The sequence below is a fragment of the Papaver somniferum genome, chromosome 3 (assembly GCF_003573695.1).
Source record: "Papaver somniferum cultivar HN1 chromosome 3, ASM357369v1, whole genome shotgun sequence".
Classification (NCBI taxonomy): domain Eukaryota; kingdom Viridiplantae; phylum Streptophyta; class Magnoliopsida; order Ranunculales; family Papaveraceae; genus Papaver; species Papaver somniferum.
Genome location: NC_039360.1, coordinates 165,268,673 through 165,275,836, shown reverse-complemented (window position 1 = coordinate 165,275,836; position 7,164 = coordinate 165,268,673). Strand labels below are relative to the sequence as shown.

General features: G+C 34.6%; 1 long non-coding RNA gene across 4 annotated transcripts; it reads right to left on the bottom strand.

Moving 5' to 3' along the window:
- Positions 1-2,008: 2,008 nt before the first annotated feature.
- Positions 2,009-5,213, bottom strand: LOC113357939. Of its 4 annotated transcripts, XR_003364004.1 has the most exons (8): positions 4,752-5,213; positions 4,527-4,592; positions 4,071-4,193; positions 3,467-3,838; positions 3,231-3,280; positions 2,979-3,057; positions 2,580-2,699; positions 2,009-2,392 (listed from the first exon to the last, which is right to left on the bottom strand). It is a non-coding gene; the product is annotated as an uncharacterized LOC113357939 (long non-coding RNA). The 4 variants fall into 4 exon arrangements; XR_003364006.1 differs by lacking the exon at positions 4,527-4,592 and having other exon boundaries at positions 2,567-2,699; XR_003364005.1 differs by lacking the exon at positions 4,527-4,592 and having other exon boundaries at positions 2,009-2,396; positions 4,752-5,212.
- Between the last annotated feature and the right edge of the window lie 1,951 nt (positions 5,214-7,164).

Genomic DNA, 7,164 nt, shown 5'->3' with positions numbered 1-7,164 from the left:
AAGATCAATACTGCGGAATATTCAAAAAGTTCATTCTATGTTTTATCAATATTTGCATAAAGGCATAATAGACTTAACTTTTGACATATATGAGATAATCATAGTTCACGGACGTAAACACACATATCCCATGAAAGTTTTGCAATATATAAAACCATAAAGATTAATATTGCAAAATCATCTTCCAAATAACTTAGAATTTAAATAAATGAATCTAAAAACATTGCAAGATGAAAATAGTTTGCAATAGCTATATGTAATCACAATAAATGCTATTCCAGACTCTAGTTATCCTTCTTAAAAACACAAGAATAACTCTCATAAGAAGTTTCCTATACAAAATAAAAACTAAATCCTAAAAACAAAAAGCAAACTCAGACATGAGCTAACGAACACTTCTTGAACCATCACGGATCTTGATACCTTTGAGCTCGTGATTGACAGCATCCACTGATTCTTCTGAGAAGATATCCTCATTGAGAAGATCTTTAACATGTGTCTTCATAAGAACAAGGTCAGAGTTAAACTTTTTCAACTCAGTTCGTAACACATCGAGACCCTTCATAGTATGAATGAGCTGCATTTTTGCTCCCTAAAAGTATTTAAGAAAATCATGAACCGCTTCGGCCGAAACTATCTCATCATTCTCCATATCTTGATGAGTATAAGCATAGTAGCATGAGACATCCGAATAATCATCAGGTTTTTGATATTTGATATCATCAACTTCTACTAGGGTTCTTTTCTTCTTCCCTTTGGACCCGAAACCAATACATTTATCAAGAAAACCTCTTGCAAAATCACAAGTGCGAGAAGGTGATGACATTCTTGACAAAAACAAAAATAACCTAGAGTATGCGTACGTGACTCAATAGGTTGGTATTTAAATTGTTTCTTAGGGAATAACTTTAGGGTTTCTAAAAATTGGTTCGTGCCACGTCAATGTGGATATCCGTACGAAAACCAACATGGTCCCAAAAACAAAACTTAAAAGACTGTAAAGTACCTCTTTACAAGGTAAACAAAACACATCAAAATTTTGCTACGTCAAAATATTCTTTCACAATTTTTGGCTCACAAAATTTTATATTCTCACAGGAGAAAAAAATTTAGAGCACAAAAGTAGCTCACAACTCAATTTTTAAAAAAAAAATTCCAAGATTAAAAAGTAAACAATTGAAGAGATTCTCGAAACAAAACAATACTTAGGAAAAACTATCTGTAGACAATAGCTTAGCTATGAACGATAAGAGAATAACTCAATTAATCAGAAAGAATTTTACCAATAAGTATACCCGATTATTAGCATACCTTACTCAACAGGATTTCTCATGAGTAAGGTTTCAGTCCTTGTGATTAATTAACAGAAGTATGAGCATTATGCTCATTAAAAGAAAAAATGTTCATGGTTTATCCTCTTTTTCCTTCTAATTTTTGGAGGAAACCCTTTATGATGTGAAAAAGTATCATAAAACTTACTATACTAGTAGAAAAATGGGATTAGGTGACAGTTAAAAACTGTCACCAAAATACTTATGTGACAGTTTTGAAAAATATTTGGACTGTCACCAAATCCACTGTTACGAAAGGTCTTAAAGAAACAGTTGCAGAATCATTATTATAAGGTGACAGTTTATACATTAACCCGTCATTGTTGACAACTTAAGGTGACATTTCCTTCTGACTAAAACTGCCATAAAAAACTCTGCTTGTTATACTAAGGTAACAGTTTCTTAGTGAACCTGTCATGGTTGACAACTTGCGGTAACATTTTCTAATCATAACTGTCGTCGTAAACCCTTTTTTTTTATAGCAGACTTCATACGGTGACATTTTATTTGAAAAAACTGTGATGAAACAGTATGGGTTTTATTAACAATATGTCACGTAAGCAGTATTGAGCGCCACCAGTTTTTACATACACCTGTCACGGCATAAAACCTTAATTGCTACCTTAATTTCCCATCCGGTAGACGGTCAATCATAGATAATAAAAATACATGCCAAAATAGAGGAATATATTGATTTGATAAAAATATTTATAGAGACGCACTTGTACAAATGGATTTACAAAATGCTAACAATATACAAGTAATTATCATAGACTTTCAAACATTGCAAGCTCACGACCCTACATACTTTGCATAGTGGTTCTAGGTGAGAACTCAACCCTCTTATTCAAAAGATGATTATACTTTATGATTTTTGTTGCATAATTAGTGTTTTCCTGACCAGTTGTAACGTTTTTTGGGCTGCAGATTTCTGCTGTTATGTAGTTCAACATTACTGAATTTTTCCTCAACTATCGATTAAAAGTCGGAGATGGATAAATCAGCTGAATCAGTAGCAAACTTGTAGAGGCCGATATTATGTACATCTAGATCATCCATCACTACCTTGTCAAAAAAATAAATAATTAGTGCAATGTACTTAATATTAGATTACCGAACACCGTTAGTAGCTGAACGCAGTAATATTTATGTATTCTAGCTGAAAAATGACAGGTACCACCTATCACCCTTTGTGAAACACAATATATATGCTATGATATCTTTGATTTACGTACCACCTATAGATACCTTGGTTTTTAGTACTTCCATCTGATGAAATGAGAGATTTTTCTTTCGATGTTCTTCGGTCAAATTACTTGAGGACAGGCGGGAGTGAGCCTGGTCAGCGCACACATGAAGACCACACAGCTAATACACATGAAAAATAAAGCAACGGGTTGAGAATTATTTGAACATTTCAATATATAACTTCTAAATACTCATATTGACCATATTATACTTAAATTACCGCTGCTTAATTATTCTACAAAGAATCCAAGTTAACAATCCAGACATACATAGGGATCATAGTGGGGAGATCTAATACATCTTTACTTATGACATGATGAAATCAGCGTCAATTACTTCATAAAAGTAAATAAGAATTAATGGACAACAATCTATGTAGATAACAAGACACATGTGTACCTGAGCATAATAAGCTAGTTGTTCACATGCCAACTTTTAGCTTTGATGCTTTCAACGACCATTCCAAGAAATTTCGTACCTTCAATTGTAGGATAGTCAGTCGGATATCCATTATATAACACATTTGATAAGTCGTCCAAATATCATCCAAATCACTGTGGAATGTTTTGCAAAAATACTAAAAAAAAAAAAAAAATTTATGCCGTAGAAAAAACCAATGAACAATAGCTTCAAAGATAAATGGGGAAGTACCTGGACCAACGCTTGAATGGGAAGTGGCTCAGAGAAACCTTCTTTCATATCTTTTCGACAGTGTCAATACGAAAACGTAATTGTCAATAATTCGAATAGAGAATATACTTAGTAAGAGCGAGCAAGAAAATAAGAAACTAAAAAGTTTCATTTTTATATGATACAACACTAGCTAGAATGACGTCCTTGGTAGCACAAATTCATATTTATATGAAATTATTTGAGAAGAACTATACCTTGTAGGTGAATCTGCAGAATCCTGGTCAGTGGAATTCTTCATAAACTTGCAACACCCTTAACTCAGCTCCATCCCCTCCGGCTTCCATGGCAGACTCGAATTCACCAACTACCATATACATTCCTTTGTTCCATCCATCAACGAAGCTGACTTATCTTATTACCCAGCATGATCACCACCAATTTAACTCATTTGAAACTGAACCTCGACGGCAACCCAACTGCTACCATCTTCCTCAACAGCCAAACTCCATCAACAGCTTCTATCTAATAATGATAGCATCAGAGTAATCCATTTTAGAAAGGAACGAGGTATCTAGTGGTGCACCATAAAACATTGCACATCCATAAATTGTTTCTCCTGTACAAATCTGCAAATGCACAAAGAGGTTCTGTTTCAATTCATATGCAAGAAGTGGGTCATGTATTACCATAGTTGCTTTGTAAAAACCCATACAGAAAGAACAAAAAAAAAATCAATGTCTGTATCTGAGGAAACCAAACCCTTAATACACAAACACACAGCGATATTATGCAACAGACTAACAAATGGTCTGTTATTTTTGTTTGTAAGAATTCTAATTCTAATTTGATAATACAAACCTTCCATATTCCACCATATCTGTGGACCTTTATCTCGATCTCCAAGTCCTGGGACCTATCATTCCATCATATCCATGAACTTTTAGCTCGTTCTCCACGTCCTGAAATCTAGCTGTCAACCTCCTGCAAGCGGGAATAAGGAATACAAACAAAAAAATCAAGATATAAATCAAAATTTTGAAGTACCAATATTCATAAAACATTTTGTTATGAGCAATTTATAACTAGGGAAGTGCCATAAATTCAGACTCTAAAATTAGCTAATTAATAATGACAACTTTGACAGAACTTGCAAGAAACACAAGGTTAGGATCAGTTAAACATTGATCACTGAATGCAGACAACATGGGAACCACTCAATTTGTTTACCTTCACACACTCCAGTACCAATTTCACGAATCACTAGCCAAATCACACCAACACTCTAAAAATTTGAACCAGCGAAGAAAAACTTACCAACTACCTCGAGGGTTGACCATTGAGGAATCAAATACGAAGGCCACATATGACAAGATTGAAATTCTACATCAAACAAAACTACTCAACAATGATCTTGGTATTCAAGTCTAGAGCTTCATAAGAAACCGAAACAGATCATGGTAACAAACCTAAATAGAAATTGCAAGACAAACCCAAATCATAAGCTAGGGATTTCACTGGAAAAAAATCGAAAACTTATACCTGTAAGAAATTAAATATTTTGAATCTTTGGGACCACCATCAAAAAAATCAGCTAACTCAGGGCCGTCATTTTTCCCGAGAGAAAAATTCCAGAGACTCACGGAGTTTCCAATTGAGATAAAGGAGAAAGATCTTTCAAGCTTGATTTCCGCACACATGGACAAAATGAATAAAAAGAGAGATCTGTCCCCCAGCAATATATATAGTGAGTGATCGAGAGACAAATAGTGAGTGATCGAGAGACAAGGATTGAAGATAGTGATGAAACCCTAGATTTGAGTAAAAATAAATATTCCAGAAAATAACCATGAGAAGAGAGAGATGAGATCTTCTTGTACACATAACAGAATTGTTGAAACAGATAAGATTCTTCATCCCTAATGGAAATAAATAGAGATGATGGTATGGAGAAGAAATAGTCCTTTAGCTTCTTCGTTTGCGGTTTTCATCGAAGAAAAATGTATTAAAAGGGGAAGGGGCTGGTGCCGCTGGTCTAGAGAAGAAGCCCACTAACTAATTTAGGAACCAAGTAACCAACAACTTCGTGCTTTAAAAGAGGCATTAACAGTTTTAACCCGAACCGTCACTATAAATGAAAGTAGCGGTGATTCAAAGAACTGTTACCTATAAGTTTAGACTTTGATGACAGTTCTTATTTAAAACAGTTGTGATAGCGTAAGAATAGTAACAGTTTATGAACTGTTGTCGTAGATCAATGTATAATATCATTTTTCTGCAGAAACTGTCATTGTGTAATTATTTAGTAACAGTTTAAAAACAGTCACCATTGTTCGGCACTTTTGGTTTGAGTTTTAATAAAAAACTGTTACATATATCTAATAGCCTACTATTTTGTGACAGTTCAATCTTGTGAACTGTCGCCAAAGCCCATATTTGTACTATCATCAAAGTATGAGACTAAGTTTGAATCCTTACCAGCAGAAGATTGTTTGGAGGATTTTGACAGCCTGTTGATAAGATCCTTGTAACCTTCAATTATCAAATTGAGATTGTGCTTCATATATCCATTGTTGTTTTCACCTACTGGTACCTTTTTCACATAATGGACATCATCCTTCTTCTTGGGTTGAGAGGGACCTTTCTGAAATCTTCTTGACTTATTTCCATTAACACTACAATTAGTCTGAACGTTAGATAAGCAGATTGAACTGACCTTCCTGGAAGAGTTCACAGGGTGAGTACTGAAACCAATTTGTTTAGACATCCGAATGTCAGTTACACCTTTGAGAATTAAATCTAAGGTGTGTTGAAGTCGACCAAAATAGTTGTCATTCAACCTCAATTTGCTCTTCCGTTGAACATGTCATTTGGAATCATAAAAGAGACATACTTTCTGATCACCGGAGTGATTAAAGTGTGTAGGATTAGCAACATCATTAGAAGATTTTTTCCTTCCGTAGGATGTGGTGTTTCTTTGATCAGTGGAAGAACCAAACACCTTTATAGCAATGAGAATGGTATGCAAATTAGCTTCTAGAACTGGTTTCATCAGAGAAATACGATTACATGTAGTCACGTTTTCCGACATCACAGTTGAGTCTGAAGCAATTGGTATAGTGGACTTCTCAGAATATCCTTTGCATTGAATAAATAGTTTACTCAATCAGCGTTCGATTTCCAAGGCATCCTCTTTGAGTTTAGCTTCGAGTTAAGTTCGATATGAACAAACTGAGGCATTTTTGTCACAAAGAATCCTTAATTGGGAATCACGATCCTTTACCATACCAATGATCATATTGACCTTGTGTTTCAGCCTATTGATTTCAACAACCTGGATTCTAATAAGACTTAGAAGCGCTGCACTTTCTTGGGTTGCTTCCCTTTCTACTTCAGAGTAAGACTCGTCAGTAAGAAAATTAGGGTAACACATATCAATACATGTTTGTTTCGTAGGAATATGTTTGTTTCGTAGAAACAAAATGTTCATCTATATGAGAGATTGACAAGTCTTTCTCTTGAATAGATTTTACGGAAACAGAACTTTTATTTCTGGTGATACGTTTTTCAGAGATAGCACTTGGTCCATGGAGTCGGATTGCTACAAACACAGACTTATGAGGTCTTTAACGTATTTGCCTGCTCTGATACCAATTGAAAAAGCGGGGGTTAACAACCACACCCAATATTTCGTTCGGAAATCTGTATGGACTAAATCCAATATAATTCTAAGAGAATCAACTAGACAGTCAGACTCAATCAAGGAAATACATCCAAGAGTTATATCTCAGTTTCTCAATACAATCTGCAATCGAACAGATAGAAATATGTGAGCCCGATCGATATGAGAAATAACTTAAATGGTACCAAAAACCAATGTTCAAGTGTTAATCAATTTCAATCAACAACAAAAGGTTGGATTTACCAATTGATTGAACTACACACAACCTGTGAT